The sequence below is a fragment of the Anas acuta genome, chromosome 2, assembly GCF_963932015.1.
Source record: "Anas acuta chromosome 2, bAnaAcu1.1, whole genome shotgun sequence".
Classification (NCBI taxonomy): Eukaryota; Metazoa; Chordata; class Aves; order Anseriformes; family Anatidae; genus Anas; species Anas acuta.
The window spans coordinates 33,167,155-33,191,304 of record NC_088980.1 but is presented as its reverse complement, the minus strand read 5'-3'; the positions used below and the strand labels follow the sequence as shown (position 1 = coordinate 33,191,304).

Sequence of the window (24,150 nt, the reverse complement as noted above, 5' to 3'; positions counted from 1 at the left end):
ACCTAACTATGTTAAAAAAGGGCAGGCCCCAATCCTTGAGCTGCATTCAGTTTCAGATTGCAGTATTTGTGAAAGGCAAATATGAAGACTTCTGAATTATTTTAAAGTAATTCTTAACGTTACGTTTTTGTTAGTGCTTTTTTGCTTTACTCAAGCTCAAACATACTCCCAAAAGTAGCCTAGGTTTAGAATAACAATGAGGTGTGATTAATGGAAGGAAATGCACACTGCAGTCCCAAATGCTGATCACAGCACAGATATTGGCATAGGCACAGGTTTGCTGCAGAAGTAAAAATCTGTTGAGAGTCAGTAGGAGTGTACAGCTTTCTTGTGGCTTCCTCTTGCAACTTGTCTATACCGGTTAGGCAAAATGCAAATCAGTAACCAAAGCCCTAGTCATTTGGAGTAATGGTTGGCTTGAAAAAGGATGATGAAGCATCCTCATCAACATGAGGATGATGGAAGCTGAAGGATGAGGAAGTGTTCAGGAGAGAATGAGGCACAGATGTGGCCCTGGGAAACTCCCTCTGGTGCAAACTTACCAGATGACTCTTTAGTAACCACATTTTGACCCTGTGCTCACCAGCTATCCCTCAGCAAGGATGTCTAGTCACTGTACTGTATTAGTCACTGGTGCAAGGAAAGGAAACCTAAACCTACCACGTGAAGTACTCAGCGCCAGGACAGACACCTCCTTGGTTTCTGCTTACTTCAAAATGAAAACATTTATCTCCTGCATTTCTCAAACTCCAAGGCTGATGAGGAAGAGTCTGAAGACAATTAGATGGGTTATTCTATTTTAACCTGGTGTTAACACAGAAAAATTAGAAACTATATGGTATTTCCATGGTCCCAGGTATCATGTGACCACAGATGAAAACAACTTCTCTCCAACAAATTTTGTAACAACATTGACTCAACTGAAAAAGGAGCTAATAATATGATGGCAACACATGAATCATTTGGTCTATGTAGATATTTCATGGTAGCATGGTTGCATCCTGGAAAACTGTGTCACAAGCAGATGATGTATATATTAAAGTTGATGGATAATACTACTGCAAACATTTGTTTCTCAGCAGAACCTGTTTTATCATTTTCTCTATATTTTTATGTGTGTCAGCAGCATATTTCAAGAGTTTTGTTCTAAAACTATAGTTGAATTATTATTATTAGGCATCTCAATTTACAAGATATCTTACATTTGACAATCTACCACAGGCAACTGGTACATCTACCTCTGCATAAACTTCACTAGGTCTTATAATAATTTTTTTTTTGCTACTTTTACCCATCTATATAAAACAAATTTTCCATTTATTTTGCTGAGAAAAAAGATTGCTTTTATTTTTTAAGTAGTGAAACAGCTGTCCCCACTGTTTCCATCTCAATAGCTATAACTTGATTAAAAAAAAATATATAAAGATTATGCTTTCTGTCAACCTCAGGTCTTGTACTTACTCTTTACTCATCACAACCATATATAAAGTATCTAAATCAATATATAAAAATTGATATATTTTTGATATATCAATTGATATAATAATATAATAATTGATATAATATATAAAAATTGATTTAGATACTTAAGCCATTTATTGCTTTTAATATGTAATAAATTTTGGGTATAAGATCCTAACTAGCAGGTGAGAAGGTTTATGTATAAAGAGGTTGACTACAGAGATGTGATTGATTTAAATTACAAACATGCTTTTAAAAAAATTAGTAGCAAATGGATGCATTTCTGTAGGAAGTTTGTAAGGAAATGAAAGATTTCTTTTTTGTCTTAAAGTTGCTATGTGTTATCTGCTATTTGCAATCAAATCTATGAGATACTTTATAAATTTGTAACATCATCTTCAAAGAGTTACTGTCAGTAACTACTACAAAGAGCTACTGTTCTAGTAGCCTGGATCAAGGATTTTACATTTGACTGTAAAATTGGAACAAGCAGTCACCAAAACTCATATGCATATCTTTTCCTTTGCTGAAAAATAATCTTCTCAGTTTGCTATTATGTTCTTTTGCTGACAAACTGAATTATATTTGAATGATATTTTACTTCAAAATACAAACATTGATTCATTACCTAAAATAGACCACATTTTTAGATTCAATCCTTCCCATTTTAATTTCATAGTTTATTATTGGTACTAGCGCTTTGAAATAAGTTGGGTTTGTGGCAGAATCCCATACGCACGTGATTTCTGTCAAAAATAGCTCTTGGCAAAAAAGTTTGAAAAATGGAGACTGGCCTAAAGCTAGAGTGAAAATATCTGCTGTGTACAGACGCTAAGTACAAAGAGTGAGTCAGTCTGGAGAGGGAAATTTAGGCAGGGAGAAAATAAGGCAGTTTTGCAAAAAGATAACATTATAATCTCCAGAAATATTTTTTTTTTTTAGCGCATATGTGGCAGTGACTCAGTGGAATAGGATGAGCAGTAACCATCACTTAAGGATTCTGGACTTTGCTCCTAACCTTGGCTCTGGAAATAGCTTATCCTTGTTCTAACACGTATCCACCAGCAGCCATTCCATCTCCTGAAGACAGGCACAGCAGATCACCTTGCCAGCACAAATACCAAGAAGGCTATATCATACCCATTTAGGCAAAATCCCCCAATTGTCTACTAAAAGCATTTATATTCATTCACTGTCTGGTTCCCCAAATTTGAATTACTATTCTAGTTACAGAAAAATAAAAGCATGTGCAGTTATTATGATGAACTTGTGGTGACGATGTGAATACTTTTTAACCATTTATTTTCTCAAATTTTCTTGACTGCTCTTTACAGAGATTGCATTAGCCAAATTAACCAGTTCTGCATCAGAATTTGGATAGTAAGACGCAGTGCTGGACTGGTAATTGTGGAATGTCAGTAATAAATTCAGTGCTACAGATTGTAAGAAGAAGCCGGAAGCTATTGGTTTCATTACTGATTTGCACACTCTTTCCTTTTTCTGCAGCTACCAGTCACTATCAAGCTCTGAAGGCAAATGGAGGAGCCAGATTCTTTCAGACTCTAACAGGAGAGAATGACAGCTCTTGCCAATAACCAGCCCTCACAGTTTTAGAGGTCACATTACTGATTAACAGCCCATATGTATTAGCTTTAGTCATCTGAATTATTCTGGGTCTTTAGTGTGCATTTTAGTGTGCATCTTAGACTTAAACTTTACTGTAATCACTTAATTTAATGTTATTAAAGCATTTGTCTCCAATATCAATGTAAACATCATAATCTTGCTGAAAAATTGTCAGCTAATGCCAAGGTGACTTGTGAACCTCTGACCACATAGAGCAACAGAAAGCAAGTAGGAGAATAAATAAGGGCTGAGAAACCATAAAAAGTCCATGCAAAGATAGAGATTTGAAATGGATATGATACAAATCTGTCATTTTATTCTTGCCAGAAAATTCACAGCATGTATGAGAAATAGGACATTTCTGAGCATCCTTTGCAGCCTGCAAGGTGAATTCTGTGTAGAAACAAGGAGTTAGTCAATGCTACCCATGTTACCTGATCTGTCATTCCCACAAAGCAAGGAGCAGCAGAAGAGATGAGATTTACTGAAAGCATGTGTTACCTCAGCTTTTTTTTTAAAAAAGCATGTGTCCTTTGAAGTTAATAATCACTATGTTGTAACATAATGTTCATATAATCTTTAATACCTAATAAGACTGCAAATATGTCCTTTTGAAGGAATATTGATGTCTTCTTTCCCTAAATGGTGATAATCCTAGAGGCATTATTTGACAGCCTAGGAGAAAAAAAAGGTGTTATTAATATGCCTTTAAAAAAAAAGTATACAGAAAGAGCTTTAATGCACTTTGCCATCAGAAAATTTACTTGATGTGTACCTTCATGAGTTACATGTATTGAATACAGTATTTATGATGAGTTTAAGAACCAAGACATATTAGTATGTAAATGAAAATTACTTATGCTTTCTTTTTGCAATTAATCTCTGGCATAAATATGCAATTAAATCCACAGCAATTTCAACACAAAACCCTGAAATATAAGATTAATAACCTGGAATTGTCTAGTGCTATTGAATTGTAGGTAGAAATCTTGTATCTTTAAATGTAATTAATTTCATTTAAATTCCACACACATGAAAGATGGATGTGCTGCAGGACAATATTAAGAAAAAATAAATAGATTAACAGGTACTGCAGATCTTGGCAAACAATATTAGTCTTGCTGTAACAAACTTAGATATAAAAGGATTCTAACTTAAAATTTTGATTTTTCTTTAAAAAGAAAGCATCCCATTCTATAAGTTTTGACTTTATTATTATTATTATTATTTATTATTTTTAATTCTTGTAAAAAGTGAAATCTCTACTTTAAAGCACCTCTAATTAATTTACCTCCTTTTTTTTTTTTTTTTTTTTTTTTTACAAATTTACATCCTTTGTTATTTGCTTTCTGAATAATGAAAACATTGGGTAATGAAAGCACTTGTGAGAAGCAAGAAGAGAAAGTGTTCCTCTTGCCAGCTGATGATATTTCCATGATTTAAAAATCCTAAATGACCAGGAACACAGCACAGCCTGTATTAACACTTTCAAATGTTATCACTTGAAATGTCTGTCAGTGCTGAAGGAACAGGTGATTTTTGTCCCTTATGTTATTATTGAAATTAAAATAAACCTATAAAAACAGTCATGGCTAACCAAATGTAGTATTGATTAATAGATAAAGAACTAGAGGCAGTGCTATAGAAGGATATTTTGGCGTCCGAGGCAGGATGTTGGTTTGCTACACCCAGTCTGTCTTCACAGAATAAAGAGGAAAGAGAAGATGCTTCTCTCTTTTATTACAGTGTTGCAGTGATAAATGGCTCTTTAGAAGCACTTGGATTTCAAGGATTCAGTCTGCTTTTTCCAGTTTGGTGCTGTTTCTGAAGTGGCATTGGGGGTGTGTGTGAGGAAGGATGCTGGCCAGGGTTGGGGTACTACTCTTCTGCTGTCTTGCATGTTGTCTTAGGCAGAAGTGATGGTCATTGCGATGATCTATTTTAACTTCACAGTCCTCAGATCTCTTCAAATGGTTCCCTTTGTCTCTCAATATTTCTCTGAAACTTACTGTCTTGGCAGATATTGATATTGATTGGGAAGAGCTAAGTGAAATCTTCAGGGTCCCTTTGGCAGGTTTCTCATAACCTCACTCAAATGGAAGTGAAATGAGAATGAAGTGGTAGGTAAAAGAGGCTGGAGAAAGCATTTTTCAGAAAAAAAAATAATAAATATATATATATATATATATATTTGAGGAAAGAGTGGCCTTTGTACCTTTGCTAATTTATGGCCTCAGTAAATTAAATCCCAGAGAAAAGATGAATTTAGGCTCTATGCAGTGTGCAACCTTCATCTGGCCATACTAGTAAAGAAATTGGCCTTACAAAACATAAATCAACCTTCACCAATTCACAAAATCTAATAAAATATTTTAGTTATGAATCTCCACAGAAAATTGGCTCAGGATTGTACATAAGTGCCCTTTTTCTCTAAAAACGTATGACTACTTAATTTGAATTTCCCCTGTGTGAAATATGTTCATCTGATTTGTGTCAGTATGGAACAATGCTAGGGCTGCATGGTATGATGAATGTGACCTTATGTCTTATATATCCTTGTATAACCACAAGTCTAAGAAAAACATAGTGGTTAATGTATATAGTTCTTGTATCTTGCAAAGGAATGTTTTAGCAATTCATGTCAATAAAGAGCTTGAAGGGAAATGTATTTGCAGGCTTTTCCTTTAAGGCTCTGATATCTGGGGGGGGGTTCAGAATAACTGCTACCTATTATGACTATTGCATGGGACACTATGCAAGTGTCTGATATCTGGCCAGGAGATTAAGGAGACAGGGAGAGCTGAAGAACAACTAAAAGACAAAGCTTGCAGGGGACGCTGCACAAGTCTCCGACATACAGCCAAGTTGGACAAAGGAGAAGGACAAGAGGGAGGAAGACTATGAGCCTTTAGCATGAGAGACCCCTAGAGACCCCCAGAGGGACCACTGGAGACTGATACGCATGCTCCACTAGGACGGTTTGGATTCCGGAAACTAATTATAATAACACTGTTTGTTTGTTTGTTTTTTGTTGTTTTTTTTTTTTTTTTTTAGAAGTAGTAATGAATATGTATTAGCCTAGGAGCATAAAAATCAGCTGCTTGATGTACCTGGTGTGTGTCTTGGTGGAGCAGAGACTCCCGGCGCACCCAGTGCTGTTTGCTTACCTCTATTCCTTTAATAAATTGTAAACTTTGATCATAGTCCTATTTTGAAGACTGAGCCATTTATTACACCTGGATGCATCTTTATAGCCTCTTATATGATGCCTTTATAGGATAGGCACCTTATATGATAAGCTCTTATAGATGCCTTTATAGCATCTTTTTGATTTGTCTTGTTTTCTATTTAGTTTATATTTTAGCATTTTTAATAATATTTACTTTGCCATTCTTAATAGTATTAACATTTAAATTGAATTGAAAACAAGGTTTTGGCTGATGTTGTATTTTTTTTTCCTGTAGACAAAAACTTTTACAATGTGCTTTAAATTGGTCCATACTGAGAAAGTCTGCTGAAGTTTTTTTTTTTTTTTTTTTTTTGTGGTTGTTGTTGTTTTTAAGGTTTAGTATAAGAGTCATTTTTGATTGCTATTTCATAAAATAGAAGATCACCACTGAATTAGTACCAGCAATCTTACTTTCCCGAGCTGGATCTGCACCTTCCTGGAAGCAGTGTCCTTTGGTGCAGAAGAATGCAGGTTCTTAATATATATACTCACAAAGGACTATTACTTGATAAATGTATTTTGTTAATGTCTGATAACTTTAAAATACAGAAACATGATATAGTAGGACTAGAAGGGAATTCTGCAGTAATCTCATCTGTCTCAACACCTGTTTCTGAGGAGCCACAGTGTTGTTTGTATGAGCCATTTCATGGTTAGTCAGAGAGAGATGAGCAGAAGAAGGCTTTTTTCTAGACATGCAATGAGTTTCTTTTTACAGCTTTTGGAAGAGGAACTTCTCAAAGGACATCTGGAAAACAAGTAGTTACACAAGATGGCAAGGAACTGAGCAAACAGATCTGAAGGTAAGGTTGGATACTCTGCAGATATTGGCAGAGTATGGTCAGCCTGGGAATGTCACTTTGAGGCAAGATCATGAGACAAGGTTGAAGGCAGAACATCAAAATAGTAACAGTGAACAGGGTGGAAATGTATGAGAATGGTGAACTAACACATGCCAGGAATGAAGAAAAAGTCAGATGTCCCTTTCTTGTGTATATGTCAGGCTACAGTTTCAAATGGACATAAACTGCACTCTGGTTGAAAGAGCTTCATCAAAATTTTGAGCTTTAGAGACTAATATAATGCACATACTCATTTAAATATTTTTATTTTTAAACATGGAGAGGAAAGAAGAGATCTAATTCCCACATATGATTGTACTGGCAATTTTGTTGAAATGTTGATGATAAGTAAAGGTAGTGCTTATTTTCTGTTCTACATTAGGAATCCACAGGATTAAAAATCTGTCTCCACAGTAACAGGTGGCAACTAAAAGTCAAAATGTGAGGTGACTGAATAATGGGTTGTGTATATGTGGAAAGAGAAAATGCTGGAATAATGTTTTAATTGTTTTTGGTAGCCAGTACAGTGTGTTAGCCACAGAACAATCTTTCCTTGTTATGACATTTAGTAAAACATTTTTCACAAAACCATTTCTACTGGAGGCTGTGGCCTGTATTTTATTCACATGAAAAGGTTAAAATTCTGTTTCAGTCTAGTAGATAGTAGATAATAAATGTAAGAATAAGGTTGATATTCAAGATGCCATGTCAGCGAGCTGGTATCTATGTGGAAATGTAATGGGCTGTTGACAAAATGTGTTCTTCTGGCTAAGTACCCACCAAATTCCCCACTAAGTAGGAAGTTTTAATTGGTGACAAGAGGATTACTTCAATTATACCCCACAGTAAGGGAACATACATGAAGAAAATGACTATACTATGGAGTTTCAGAGAAAAAAAAAAAAGAAAAAAGAAAAAAAAAAAGAAAAAAAAGATATTTACAGGGAGAGTGAGAGGGAGTGTTGGAGAAGAAGTAAATTAAAATGCAGAAGAAAAGGAAAACAATTTTTGAAGCTCTCTAGCAAAGACTAGTCTTTATGCTTGTGTTGAACCTAGTTCAAAGTACAATTTATTTATTTTTTCGCCTCTTACAGTCCCAAGGGAAAATTACATTTTGAAGCATTCAAAAGGATTCCCAAAGTTTTTTGCTGTCTGCTCTTCACAGGCAGGAAAGCCAGTATTTGAGGAGAACCAGATGCTCAGAACGGGAACTCCATCCTGTGGTTTTGTTTGCAAAGCAGAGAGACAAATTCTGCCTGTTCAGGTTTGCGTGTGCACATACATATGCTGAAAGCTGCAAACCTGTCCTGTACTGTACATTAGCAACAGGTGTTGTTTTTCTCAGATGCATGACTATGATACCAAAATATTTAAAAAGAAAAGTGGGAGATACTGTAGGCAGTACTGACAACTTGCAAATACTGTTTGCTCAGAATGACATGGAAATACAAAGAAGTGACTAGTGAGAAAGTTTACATCTGCTAAGTAGAAAAATGGTTATATTTTAAACAGGTCTTAGTTTGACAGAGGAGAGTCAGATTGGTTTTGTAGATATTTTAAAGAAAAAAAACAAACACACAACAACAAAAAAAATTGAATTAATAGGAGAATTTATATTAAAAAACTAAGAGAGAAAAAAATGAATTAAATATATTATTTACTATCAAGCAACTGTTTCCAGAATCTGAGGGTTCTTGAAAGTAGCACAAAAGCAGAATAACTACAAAGATAAGTAGAAGTATGCATCTGTTCACCATATACAAAAATTCTGAATAACAAAGTGTGTATTTTCCTGTCATGTTTCAGTTGTCCCAGAACAGATATTTCATTTACAGTCTGAACAAGTCCCAGAGTTAACCAATATTCAGGAATCGAGAGAAAGAGAAAAAAAATTGCAGGTTCATTTTCATTTTTGAAAGCTCTAGTCCTCTGTGAGCTACATGGCTACTGAGTCCAAGGCATCGTCATATTGATTTATACAGATGTATTTGCTCCCTGAAATCAGTAACAACATTTTACACAGCTTTTAATATATCTTATTATTGTTTTCTGGGACAGCTGACTCAAAAAGTATGTTTTGGGGGATAATCCTATATAGCACAGAGATAAATATAAATCCCTAGAAGTCAAAGAAGTCCCAGCAAAAGGGGATTGGTGGGCTGCTTGCTCAGAATTATGCATGAAAATACCAAATAAGTAAAGCTGAGTCAAAAACTCTGAAAAAGAAAGATTATTTATGAATGTATATGTTAAATCAAGCTTCTGTAGGAGGGAAAGAAGACAGGTCCTTTGTGCTCTCTTCTATGTAAACTGCCTTTACAGGGGAAAAAAAAATATCTGTGCCTTCTCTCTGAGCTGAGACCAGTTATCAAAGAGGGAGAAGACTTCTTTACAGTCATCTTGCTAAAGGAATTACAGAGCTCTTCAAGGAGGTGACATGCTTTTGCATACTGTAACACCCACATCAATAATATTAAATAGCATTTACTATTAAAGGGAATCCTGTTACTCATGAATTTCTGGTATAAAACTCAGATTCCAACTAATCTTTTAGTTAGTTTCATCCTTTTGAGACAGCCTTGAATAGAGGCATTAGGTTTGCTCAAGCTGTATAGCATTTCTTTAATGCCAGCAACTACAAAGACCTTTTTGCTCAAGAGCCTAGAAAAAGATCTGGAATTTCAGGTGTTCTTTTAGAACTTTTTCAGATTTTATTTTATTTTTTTTAACTATGAAATATTCTATTTTCTTTTTTTTTTTTTTTTGAAAAAAAAAAATCTTTTCTGCAGCTGCCCTTAGAGTCCAGTTTTACACCTTCTCTTTCAAATCACTAGAAACCTGTAATTAAATGCCTGTCATGTCTTATCCTGATTTGAGAAGAATGTTTTATGCATGGACGTGTCCACTCTCATACACAGAGAATCATAAAGGAGGAATGTCCTGAGGGAACTGGTGGATGTAGGTGCTAAGCCACTATTTTTGAGAAGCTGTGGCAGTCTGGTGAAGTTCCTACAGACAGGATGAGTCAGCAATGTGAGCTTTCAGCCCAGAAAGCCAATTGTATCCTGGGTTGGATCAAAGGAAGTATGTCCAGCAAGTGAAGGGTGTACTGAATTCAGCTCCGCCCCCCCATCCCACACAAGAAGGACATGAAAATGTGAGTCCAGAGGAGGGCCATGATGATGATCAAAGGGCTGGAGCACCTCTCCTACAAAGACAGGCTGAGGGAATTGGGGTTGTTCAGTCTGGAGAAAAGAAGCCTCCAGGGAGACCTTCTAGGAGCCTTCCAGTACCTAAAGGGGAAAAAGCTGGGAGGAGGGTCAGGGGGTGTCAGAGGGTGCAGTGATAGGAGAAGGTATAATGGCTTTAAACTAAAATAAAGTAGGTATATTAGATATTAGAAAGAAATTCTTTACCCTGAGGGTGGTGAGGCACAGGGATGCCCCATCTCTGGAAGTGTTTAAAGCCAGATTGGATGAGGCTTTGAGCAACCTCATCCAGTGGGAGGTGTCCCTGCCCATGGCAGGGGGTTCGAACTAGATGATCTTTAAAGTCCCTTCCAACCCAAACCATTCTATGATTATACTATTTTGTAATGGTTGAACAGATGTAAAGTGATCATCTTATCCATCCTCCACCCACATACCAATTGATTCATATATTATGTTTTCAAATGTATTTTTATATGTTAGACACACACAAGGAGATTTTTTTTTTTCAAATTTGTCTTTTTTTTTTTTTTTTAGTTACACTTTTGCTTGTTACATTTTTTCGGAATTAGTATTTTCCCTGTGTCTCAATAGTCAACTATTTGACACCTAACTAGTAAATTGATTATATTCTGCTCAAAGTGCTTTTTCTTTAAGAATCTTGTCTGCTGGAATATAAATTGTCTGGCATGTATGAGATAAAAAGCCAACTAAGCATTCGAGAAACTTGGCAGTTAAAGAAGAGAAGACAACAGCTCTTGAACTTGTCTCTCCTTATAACTTTCTCTTTATAACTACAATCTCTTTTATGAGAATGTATTGAAAGGAATTGCACTGTGCATTGGCTCTGTACAGTTTATTCTCATAACCCACTGAAAAGCAGGAAACACAAGCTCTCAAAGTTAATCTTCACAATTGATCAGTGAGATGTAAAGTGATCTGAAATATATTTTTCAACTTAAAACTGATTGTACATTGCTGAACATGCATGTTAACACACACTCATGCTGTTTGTAAGACTTTATCATGTTATTTCAGTATAGAGATTTTTGCAACTACTTATGAAAACCACTATCAGGAAAACTGCTTGAGAAAAATACCTCCCAAAATGGAATAGAATTGAGAGTCATATACGCATTTTATATATATATATATATATATATATATATATAAATACATTTTTTTGTACTAACAGATTTTTAAACAAAAGTTTTCATATGGGATGTACAGAGTTACTAAGGCTCTTAAGAGAGGCCTGCCAAGTGTAGCTGCCAGATAAAAACACATTACACTTTCTGCAAAATTGTGTCTGTGTGCAATTGCTGCTGTTGCTACAAGAAACATGAGAGATGTAAGCGATACAAGAAAAGGTAAATGGCTGGCAAGGTGTTTCTATGCAGTGTGAGGAGAGGAGGACTCAGTTATTTTTCTGCTATCAAAAGATTTAAAAGTCCTATTTCAGGATACCACTTCAAAAAATCCATACAAACTGACATGTCCATCAAAATCTCCTTAAGCAAACCGTTTTTCATTGCAGACAAAGAACAACTTACAAGAAGTGTGGAATGTATACAGAACCAGAAAAATAAAAGATTTCCTTGAGGGGAATTTCACACATAAATCACTTGCACATTCATCTAGTCTTCAGCTTAGCAGCTTCAGCTTCAACATGCACATGCATGTACACATACATACACATACATATGACTTTTTCTTTGCAAATACATATTTACTTTAAATGCTTTCTGCCACACGCAGGGACTGGAGGGATGCCCCTCAGGGCTAATGGAAGCACTCTCCATGGTCCTGGAAAAAAATCACCTGCCACTCTAATGACTGAATCAGGATTACAGGAAAAGACCATTTGTTTGACTTCAAGAAGAAATTAAAGCAGAAAGAAACATTCTTTCATGCAAAGCAGGATCACTACTATTTCTGCTTTTCTACTTAATAAGCAGAATTAGTAATTTAGGGGATCATATGGCTCATTTCTCATTGGTTGTACATAGGCTCTGTTGTACAGTTTCTCTCCACCCAAAAATGCTTCATAAGATATGAATTGCACATAAGGAAAACTAGTCAAAAAAGCAATTAGAAATTAGAACAGAGAAAGTGTGGATCTGTTCTGCAAGTGCATGAAATGAGAGTTCAAAGTACAATTGGATAATTAAGCAAAGAAAACAGGGTAACTCTCCCTCTCATATTGCAAGCAAGAGAGATTCGAGCAGTAATGTAATTATTTTCTCCCCACACCCCCTATTACAGACTGTTACCTCACTTATTTTTAAACCAACAAACAAGATACGTAAAAGAACGGATACCTAGCATATCCCCAAATATGTGAGCTCTTTCTCACATGAGTGGTGGCTGTGTATATAAAACTGAGTTGTGTCAGTGCTGACCATGTGGAGTACTTGGCTGTTCCTCTGAAAATGAGCTGGAACCTGCAGAAAAGATGAACCCATTTAGGAAAATAGCTACCAAAATGATACCAGGAAAAAGATGAGTGATGAAATATTCTCTTTCTTGTACAGCTCAACTGTATCTCACATTAATCACCAAAGGCAGTCTGTTTTTCTTCATTTTCTCAATATAAATTCTGGTCCATAATTCTGTGTCTGTTCTCCTTTGCTAATCTCTGCTGCCATCAGCTTTGCCTAAATTGACCCTCCTTCTCATCGTAAGCAAACAGAAAATTTAAAAAGTAAGAATGTTACAGGCTCATGGGATCTCACAGGCTGAGATCTGGGATGAATATTTCTGTATATAATTCTGAAATGAACTTACTACCTCTTTTTGAGTATACATGGTGAGTATGCTTCCTATTCTAAGAACACTAAACTGTTCAAAGTAACAGGAATCATGTTAAAGTATGTATTAAATCTCTCCTTGAAAGAACCCCAGAAACTCTGTCTATCTCCTCAAATTGAGACCAACTTATTTTATAGTTTCTTTCAGGAAGAATATATAGCTATGTTGGTGGTAGGTAGAAAGATGAGATGAAATACCTGAAAACATTACTCTTTTTTTTTTTTTTTTTTGGTTGTTTGTTTAGCTTTGGACATGTGAAAACAGGCTACTCCACTGAATTTTGAACATGGAATCCATTTTTCTCCTCTCCTACTAGTTGTTCTTTGAGATTTCCTCCTCAGTATTTGTGCAAGTTTTGGAAAGAGAAGTTGAGAAAATAGAGCATGAATCAACCCTTTGTTTGCATGGTGATTGGTGTGGTCCATGACCCTTCTCACTGATTATCTCACATTACTTGCTTGAGTCCACTGACTGACAATTTGTTCTGGTGAAAACTTGATTCTGTGGGCCCCAGAAACAACTTTCCCCACGAAACCTGAACTGGTCAAGTTCACCAATTAAATGAGTTTAGCTATTGTTAAGTATTATGAAAGAGCCATTTAAAATTTTTGTGTATATGAGGTGTTTTATAACTAGAGAAGAATGTGCAATAACAATTTGTATGGCCTAAACTGTCAGGAATTTTAAGTGCTGATGCACCTTGCATTGTAAAATCTTTTTTTTTCCTTGCCTTTTTTTTTCTTTAATTATTTAATATAATTAATTGCTCAGAAAACAAAAATCAAGCAATTAGTATTTCTTAAAAGAGTAAGAACATATAAAAGTTACTTGTCAGCACAGCTGGAAAGCTAGAAGGGAGGGAATGAAATAGTTTACTTCTGTGTATGTTTTTATAGCACATACTGCACCAATACTGGCCAATCATGGTAATTCACAACATGAGTAGTAAATCACATCTACTGTAACATGTCACACATACCAGATTAAAGAGAAGAAGTCTTGTTTTCATTCCAATTGCAGTTTAAAATTATTATTAGCAGCTATGAAGCAGCTATGATCCATTACTGGGAAACTACTGTCAAATGCTATAATAAATCAATGAGGTAGAAGCAGTCAGTACTCTGCAAGTACATAGCACTTACACTTTTTATAAATGTTCTTTTGTATGCTGTATCACTTGTAGATAGAGACAGATGTGTCATTTTATGGAGTCCATTGTCTAGTAACTCACTCTTTCCTAGTCTTTTATCACTAAAATCTTTCAGCTTTTGGCCTCTGTTTGCATGGTTTCCTTCCAAACACAATGTCCTGATTCCCTAGAACAAATCATATCCCAGGGCCTGCACTAGGAAGGTGATTAGATAAAATTTCTTTCTGGCAACAGAATACCTGGCAGTAGAACTGCAGAATGTCTACCACAACATGAGTAATCCAGAATGCTCTCCAAATGCACAGCTGAACAGGACCACTCCAGAAACAAAATGAGGAAAACCTGCATGAAGAATAGTCATGGTTTGAACAAGCAATGCTGATTCTGCATATTTTTAATATGATTCTTCCAAATAAGACAAAACCCACAGAAATTAAACTTGTTCTTTCCACACATAGTGTGCAGATTATTTTTTTTCTATACACAGAGCATCCTCTTACACCAGCTAGGTGGTTTAGGCCTCAGATGAATGTATGCCAATTAAAAGGGGAAAAAAAGCAGACTCAAACAAGTACTTCTGTGAAGCGTAAGCACTTCATCCAAAGGCCAGCAGAATCCAGCAAGAAGTGGCAAGGATGCCACTCACCTGATTAACGGCTCTGTGCAGTTTCAGTATAATTCAGCTGTGTTGCACCAAAGTGGGGAGGCAACTTGTCCTCTTGCATTCAGCCAGCACCTACTCCATTTTGTAAGCTGTCAACAGGCATCGTGTGCTTGAAAGTGATATAGGAGTTTATGGAACTGGAGTATGTGTCATATAGGGATAAATGAACCTCTGTGATTAAAAATGGGATAAAGGAGACAGTCTGCAAGGGAAAACTAAACCAAAATATATATTGCCTGCATTAATACATATTGCCTATAGTAAATAGAACCACATAATGAGTTTCTCTGGTCTTCCAAGGCTTCATGACCCTGTGTGAAGGTGAGGGACTCATTTTCAGTTCACAAGAGATTCCTTGATGAACAAGTATGTTGGGCAAGATTGATAAAATAATCTGCAACAACTTGCAGCATTGATAAAAAAAAAAAATCTGAATTATTTTCATGATGTTTCATCAAATAAATAGTTGCTAATAAATGAGAATGGGAAGGAGATGAGTTTATTTAAGTTCTTTCTTTCTCTCTCTCTCTCTCTCTCTCTCTCTCCCCCCCTCCCCCCCACTCCTCCAGTCAGTATGCATCCATAACCAATAGTTTCTTATTTTATCACCTCTGGTACATTATGTAAATATTAAGCAAAGTTTCCATATCATCTGATGAAAAATATTATATAGAACTTTCCTTCAAAGTTTTCTTCAGTCATAAATGTATTATAAAGTTAACATTCAGAAAATTTTAGAAATAAAAATGAGGTCTGTACTGGCTGAACAGCCTGGGATCCTACATTTTCACTGTTCTAGGGTATTTGCTTTTGTCCTTGTAGGTTGCAGAACATAAACATTGAGAAATAGCTACACTAGGGCATTCTTATAACATTTCACATTCTGTTGTGATCATTTATCTCTCCCTTAAAGGTCTGTACAGTTGAATTTATGATACTAAGCTGGACAGGTGGAAAAAAAGAATATGAAAAAGCAAACCTCTTTTTTTTTTATTTTTTATTTTTTTTTACTTATCCTTTAGGACATTTACTAACATATTACTTCTTGTGAAATGTGAGCTAAACATAACTTGTGATGTCATGCTCTGGGACTAAGAACTTTTTTTTCTAGATTTTGTTGTTCCAGAACTATTTTGTGACTTTGCACTTTGCAGTTCATGTGAATCACAGCTATTCATGTTTCTGTGTGTATACCTATATAAAAGTTCCCTTACAATAAAATAAATAGACCTTTTAAAAAACAACAGCTTAACTGAATTCTTCCTCCAAGATAGACATACCCTTCAGTGCAAAGGTGTGACAATGGTGACACTGCAGGTCAGAGTATGTAAAGTAATGCTCATTATTCTGTATTTTTTCCCCAAAGACTATGACCTTCAGTGAAAATAAATAACATTTTGAAAGCAAAGGTAATGCAATTATTCATAGACTGTTTTGGATTAGTTGACAGAAAAGCAAATATTTCAGTTTCAGCTTGAAAATCAAGCCATTATTTAACTTTCAATGTGCAGTTCCGATAGTAAATTCATTTTTAATGGGATGGTGTACCTGGTTTGTGCTTGGTAATTCAGCTATAAGAAATCTGAGCTGTGCCCCATAAATCAATCTGAATGGTATGCCATAAGACTGCAATAAATTTATGAGATGCCTTAAAAAAAAACAGAGTATGTATTAAGTATTTTATGTGTTGTACAGATCACAAGTCAAATTTTTTACTTTAGAAATACAACTGTGGGAGGCTTTAAAATCATAAAATCTCTGCTGGATCACCTGGAATCCTTTCCATTTAGTACATCCCCAGCCTGAAATTGAACTTTGAGATCCCTTTCAGATTCACTGCAAGATTTGTCTGTGAGTCAGTTCCAAGCAGCTTTGCTGATATGCTTCATAGATAATGTACATTTGGGCTACTGGAGAAGCTTTGCTAATGAGAGAGTGTAGCTGTGTATGTGACAACACTGTTTATCTGTGCAGATAATTCATTTCATGGATGGCAATGGGGTCCCAGAGTTTTATGACACTAGCCCCTCACAGAGGTTTTATCTTCTGTATTTTAATGATTAGTCTGTTATGCACATGGCATCCAGAAGGGTGAGAGAGGAGCAGAAGCTTAAATAGAAGTATAATGACTTGTTAGCACTGTCTATAGAGGTATTGTAAATTAAATTTGATACAAGCAGACTTCCAAACTCTAAGAGACACTAGGAGGTTAGGAGACTCTAGATAGCAGTGTAGAGGCCTGTGATGAGACTGCTCATGGAAGCTTACGTTCAGTATGACCAACATAAATGCAATGCATACTAAATACTTACCTAGACCTAGCACAACTGCTGCAGAGCTCCTCAGTGCCTCCACACTCTAATGGCACAGTTATTAACTGAGGGTCAGCAGTGGCTCTAGGCGTGTGCTTGCAATACATGTATTTCATCCAATTAATATGCTTTTTGCCAGTCTCCTTAATGCCTACTGTGTGGAAGTGTTTGGGCTGACCTTGCCTTTGGCTGGCCAGAGGCTGCAGGTGCAAGTGGCTCAGCCTCTCACCAGCCCCAGTGTGCCGTGCCGGAGTGTGCAGGGATGATGAGCAGTGGTGTGGTCGAGGTGGGAAACCTCCTCTTCAAAACCTGGCTGCAGTTCTTCTCAATGATCTCTTTATCCATGCCACAATTTACCCACAAAGGAGATAGGCTGCCTCTGGGTAGCTGACAGCAGCGTATGTTTGGTGCCAGGGTTTCTAAACAGTGCGAAGCACAGAACTAGTAATGTCACTGAGTGAGTGCATGGAGCCGTGGCTTTGCTGAGATGCCAACCTGGGCTTAGACAGCAGCAGACTCTCCCATGGAAACAGAGGGAATATCGTACTCGATCAATTTAACAAGTGGTTCACGCAAAGCTGAAAACCTGACAGACCATGCAGTAATAATGTCCTTACCCCCTTTCTACCTACAGAAAGAAAAAAAGTGTGGAATTTAACAATTCTAAAATCCTTGCCTACATGCTGAAAAATGAACTCCCTTTAATCAATTACACAATGTTTGGTTTGATAAATCAGAGAACAATACGCTGTGTTGTGCTGAACTTTTCCACTCCTCCTTTTATACATGCATACCTTAAATTAACTGTGCCAAGGCTCTGTGTGTGCTTATATTCATATGAAATCTAACTTTAACCCAAACATATTCGGTCAAAACCACATTGAAAAATGTGTCATCACTTCTTCTGTAAAACATTAAAGATGTAAAAACTAGGAATATGTACTAATGTATGTTAGATATAGAACGGTTTAAATAAATGTTAATGCATATATATTGCCTGATATTACTGTTTACAAAAGAAACATTCTGTAAAGGAAAAAATTAACAATCCCTTCAAATTGAAATACATTGTTGACTTTCCATGTTCTTGACAGCTAATGTCATAAGCAACACACTGGTGTAAGTGACTTTTATATGAATCTATTTATTCATGTTAACATATTTGGGCTAGACCTAAAGGGGGAAAGTATGAACTGAAGTCTTGGATGTAAGACAGTGAAAGACTCAAACCCCATTATTTGCATTTCCAAGGAGTGATTAATGGGTAAATGTTTCAATTTTCAGAATGCAACTGGAAATCACTAGTCTCTTTTTTTTTTTTTTTCCCAGCATCTGGATGGCAAACTTTACTCAGTGTCAAGGCTACTTGGTATTGGTAAGCATGTTTTACTCCTTGTATGTTAGTAACCTCCAAAAATTTTGCATATCTTTCTTTCCAGTAGACAAGAACTTAGAGAACAATATAATTCATCATACTTAACTTTTCATGCAAGTTACTGAACATCTGGTTTAAATCATGTAGAATATGTTGACAGGTGTTTCAGTGAAATGAAATTTCCCTGTTAAGTACTGTAGTTCATTTAGTTATTTAGCACACTAACTAAAATAATAAAATACAAATATTTGAAAATGTACCATTGGTCCTACACTTCTGCATCATTAATCTCTGCAAATTAGATATCTTCTTAATATTTTAATATTGGAAGACCTAAAAAAGATTCTGAAAAAAAAATCCTTATCTTAGGAACAAGTGATCTAAAAATAGAGAGGAATTTGTTGTATGCTGTACATTGTAGGTACAGTACAAAACAAAGCTATGCGACTTCATTCACAACATGCAGAATCTAAATGCAAAATCTTACAGGGTAGTCCCACTTGTACCTGAGCAATGGAGTAGATTCCTTTTGATTTGTTTTTATTTTGACACAGTCTGATTTTTGGTCAGGTAAGAGAGTAAACAGTGAGAATTTGTGTCTCACATTCAATAAAATATATATCCTCACAGATTTTTTAAATTTTAGCATGGTCTAGTTCCAGAAAAAGAGATGCCTAAAATCCTGGAAAAAAAATAATATTGAAGTTAAATGAAAGTTGCTATAAGCAGGCTATGTTTTCCAGTTGAAACCCAAAGTCTTACATATTTCATGCTAACTTTCCCATGCAGACAGGTCTTAAGCAAGACTGATTGAAATAGTGCTAATATATTTTTTTTGATTGATTAATTAACTAAATTGATTAAATTTGAAATTGAAATTGATTAAAATGGTGAGACTTTTGTGTTCTCAGCAGCAATAGTGAGGGACTCAGGAGCCAGACATTCAAATGAGCATAAGCTGTAATGTCAGCTGTTCCCCCTCTCTGTCTGCCTCTGTGCAGACACCTGTGTACTTCTGTACATCGGTATATTAAATTAAAAATAAATAAATAAATAAATAAAACATAATGGCAAAGCAAGCAAAGCCCTCGTTCCCCCTTCACTGAGGAGAACCCTATGTACAACTTTGCTCTTCCACTACTAATACACACACATATGTACATTACTTATAAGAAAATGTTGAGTTTGTCTGATCACAGCCATCCTCTACTCATACTAACACTCCTTCCCCTGCTCTCTCTTCTGTAAATATTTCCTTAACTGCAAGCAAAGGAAATTCTGAAAATACCTAAGTAAAAGACAAACCTGTGTCTGATTCAAACATCAGACAGAGCACATTCACATCCTCTAAGCACATCTCTTCCACCCTCCACATCTTCCTCACAAGGTTGACAAAACCTTGTCTTCTGCAAGTCCTCCTAGAACTTTTGCTACCTTTGAAATGTAAGTAATGAGCTACACTTCCTGAAGTTCTTCATGATGATAAAACCTGCAATTAATCAATTTCTTTCTTGACAGAAAGCAACAGTAATTCCTTTTAATCTTTTCATGTCTTTAAAACAGAATTTTGATAGTACCTGCAGATTTCTTGTCCTCTTCCTTTCACTCCAAAAACTTTTACATAGGTGTGTAAATATATATATATATATTTAAGATATCAATAAAAATGGATTACTTTTCTCAGATGATTTGAAAAATAGCCAAAGAAATGTCTCTAATGATAAATAGTTTTTAACATATTTCTAGTTTTACTTTCCTCGGTAACATAGTATTATTATTGTATGTTACTGACCACAAATATCCAGTTCTTCTGAAAAGACATTTCTGAAGCTAAGTAATTTGGATGTTGTGAAGAAGCAGTTTTTATTTGTAAGTTTTTAATTTTTTTTAATGAAGACTTAACATAACAGTGTAGCCCTATCTGGCAGAAAGAGTAGAAGAAGAAATTAAAAGAGCTAAGGAAAATATCTACATAGTTCAAAAACTATCCAGTGCACTAGCAAACTCTCAGACTACTCCTCAGTCTACTTTTCCAGCCTGCACCCCCTCATCTTTTAGGTAGGAAATCTATGAGAGATGGTATCAGAAGGCCCTCCTGCAGTTAAGCTTGTACTACATCCACACTCACCTCTCATCCATATAACCAATATAAGTCATGTTGTAGAAGAAGACAAGGTTGGTCGGGTGAAAGTTGCAGCTGGAAAATCCACCTTGATTATTCCCAAATACCTGCTGGTCCTTCAGGTGCTGGAGATGGAGTCCAAGAGGTTGTGACCCAGGTGCTTCCCGTGAGCAAGGATGGGGAAACCCATCTAGCAGGCTTATGCTTTTGTTACAGTTCAGTATGACATTAGGCATTTTCCAGGCACTGAAAATCCGCCCCCAAAAGCCAAGGTAGAGTTCAAACCTCTAATTCCTAACTCATCACGGCTGAGTTTCTTTTAGATTAAGCACCAAATGAATTTCATAATATTTTTTATGAGTTTACAATTTCTGCATTTGAAAATAATGGCAATATAGTAGTTCCATAATCCCTTATGAACATCTTCTTCAGTTTTAATTTTATAGCATATTTTTGAAATTCTAGAAATTATTGCTTTTAGTGTCAAATTTCTCAATTTTATAGAGAATAGAAAGAAAAATGAAGTAATCTATTTGAAATAAAATATGTAAATATACGTTCTCTTTGTTCTCAGGGAACATGACCAAGTTTCATTGCAAGTGGCAATGAAAATACAGTTTTCATAAGTAGGATTAGCATACAAAGATTAAGACCAAAACCCATTTAAATATTGTTAGATGTTGAGATTACACTCTTGTTGTAAATACCACCTCAGTCTTGAAGGTTTGATCTAGCCTTGCATGATCCCCACTTAAGTAATTTTGTGTGTTTTAAAGTGCAGTTGCCATGGGTTGATTATGGTTGCTGTTTTATCACATGGACCTATAGGACTTTATTCTGAAGTACTCTCACATTTCTCATTCCTTTCTTTATCTCTGGAGTGGAGAAAATATTCTGTATAGTGTGAGTTAAATTTAATTTCCCTTGTGTTCCTTTTTTTCACCAATGTACCTATAGAAGCCTTCTTGTTGCCCTTGACATCCCTTACCAAATTTAATTCTAACAGGGCTTTGGATTTCCTAACATGATTCCTGGCCTCTCAGATGATTTCTCTATATTCCTCCCAGGCTACCTGTCCTTGCTTCCACCCTCTGTAGACCTCCATCTTCTGTTTGAGTTTGTCCAAGAGCTCCTTGTTCATCCATGCAGGCCTCTTGGCTTTTTTGCCCAACTTCCTCTATACTGGGATGCATCACTCCTGAGTCGGGAGGAGGTAATCCTTGCATAACTTCTTGGTGCACTTTACCAACTCTTCTGTCTTTTTCAAATAGTCCTGTCTTCCTTGAGAAATGAAACAACTCATTGTTGCATCAAGACTGTCTGCTCCTCTACTAAACTGGGAGTGAAGACACCCGGCATGACCTAGGTAGCAGCAATCTAGAGGAACATTATTACCATATAGAAAGAAACTGGCAACCTGTTGAAATCTGCAAATTATACATAACTTTTCCTTTACAGACTGAAAAATATAGATAGAAATGTTCTTGTTGCTGCTGAAAGATTCTTTCCAAGCTGTATTGTCGCTCATAAACCTGTAAGGTTTATTTTGTCAAACATCTTTAAACACATTATTCTGACATAATACAGCATTCTCTTCAACAACTCTGAGAGCAAGCATGAGATACAAGAGTGGATGTTAGACAATGGTCTGAAACTAGCTGGCAAGTCAGAGAGAGGTCATCAGCTAGAGGAATTAATGACAAAAATTGCATGAAACTTTTTCTCAACTAGATTTATTTGCAATATTGTATGCATCACAAAAGAAATACCTGCATCATAAATTAGATTGACTCTAACTTCTGCACAATCCCCTCACTCTTAAGGGGAAAATAAACAGAATAACAATAGGTGCAGACACTGTCTGGAAGGGCCTGCAGCTCCCCAGGTAGTATGTGGATTAAGCAGACTAAGAGGTCTGCTAAACATAATTTTAAAATGCAATTATACAATATGTGACCAGCAGTCTAGCATGCAAGTGTGGCCAGTGTATATCCTTTAAATGTCTGAAATATAAAAGTATGCAAATATATTAAAAAGAACCAAAACATCAAGTGGATACAAGAAGAAAAGCAAACTTGTTTCAGAAGTGATGCACGCAGACTGTAAGTGGACCTATATTTCAAGTGTAGCATTTCAATGCCCTTGAAGAGGGGAGTTACTGCTGAGCCATGCAGCAGCCTGCTGGGAGCCAATACCTAGAACTTGTAAGGCTGGTCCCTTTACATAAGTAACTATGCGATAATGTCTCCCTCTGCTCACTCCAAAAACTGACACAACTCTTCTTGGTATTAAATAAGGATGTTTCTAAGAGAGAAGAGAGGAATGAGGTAGAGGAAGAATGAGCAGAGGAAGAAGTATCTGACACATCCCACCTATAACCAGGTGCACTATTGAGTTCCTGAACATAACATAATGTCTAGATTCACTGTTTTTTTCAGAAAGACATTGCCAGGAAGTATCTTCCCTTCTTTCCTATTTCACCACTTTAGGGCTGATAAACACTGCCTATACTGTCACTGTTGCACCTGCAGATAGTGAAGAGATGTATTCACAACAGCAAGCAATTTAACAGCATGAGCACTCAGAAGCATTATTTATTACTAACGTTCAAACTAAAAAGTCTGAGGTTGCAAAACAGTAACACATACAAGATCTCATCACTCATATGTAATTTGCATTTTTCATGAATACAAACCTGGCTGGCTAATTGGGAAGTCATTTGACTTGAGACTTAATATACTTTTACTCTGTGATGGATTCAGCATGAAGAGAATATGGTGTGTTTTCATTACTTTGAGCCAGGAACAATTTTCAACTTTGTAGTTTCTAGCTTGAAACAGGAGAAGAGATTTGTCTGCCAGAGTAATGGACTGGTCCATCAAATTCAGCATACATCTTCCAGCAGTAACCAACAATGCTGTATTCATTTCCTGATAATTTAGCTATCAAAGAATACAAAGTTATACAAAAACCTATAGCAGTAATAGATCCAGTAAAATTCCTCTCTGGCCAGTACAGGTGATGGGCTTAGCAATGAAGGAAATAAAGCCTCCAGTTGCATGTTCAATGAGCAGGTTGAAGAAAAAGACACTTAGGCTGGAAAGTGATCATTCAACAGATAAGATCATCTTCTATTCCCTCTCCAAGCACTGCTTGTCTTTACTTCCAGAGCTGCTCATATTTAAATACACATAAGCAGGTTCTGCTCATTCTCTTTTGTCAATAACTCAGAGAAAAGTCAGTTTTAAAATGAGAGGAACACAGATAATAGACCAGGATAGCATCTGGCTGACAAAATGTTGCCAACATGAAATATGACCCAACAAACAGCTGCCGACTCTCACAGGGA

General features: G+C 36.0%; 1 long non-coding RNA gene across 1 annotated transcript; it reads right to left on the bottom strand.

Annotated features, from left to right (window-relative positions):
- Positions 1-12,687: 12,687 nt before the first annotated feature.
- Positions 12,688-20,906, bottom strand: LOC137851692 (uncharacterized). The gene is made up of 3 exons (XR_011093364.1): positions 20,808-20,906; positions 14,568-14,670; positions 12,688-12,811 (listed from the first exon to the last, which is right to left on the bottom strand). It is a non-coding gene; the product is annotated as an uncharacterized lncRNA (long non-coding RNA).
- Positions 20,907-24,150: the final 3,244 nt, after the last annotated feature.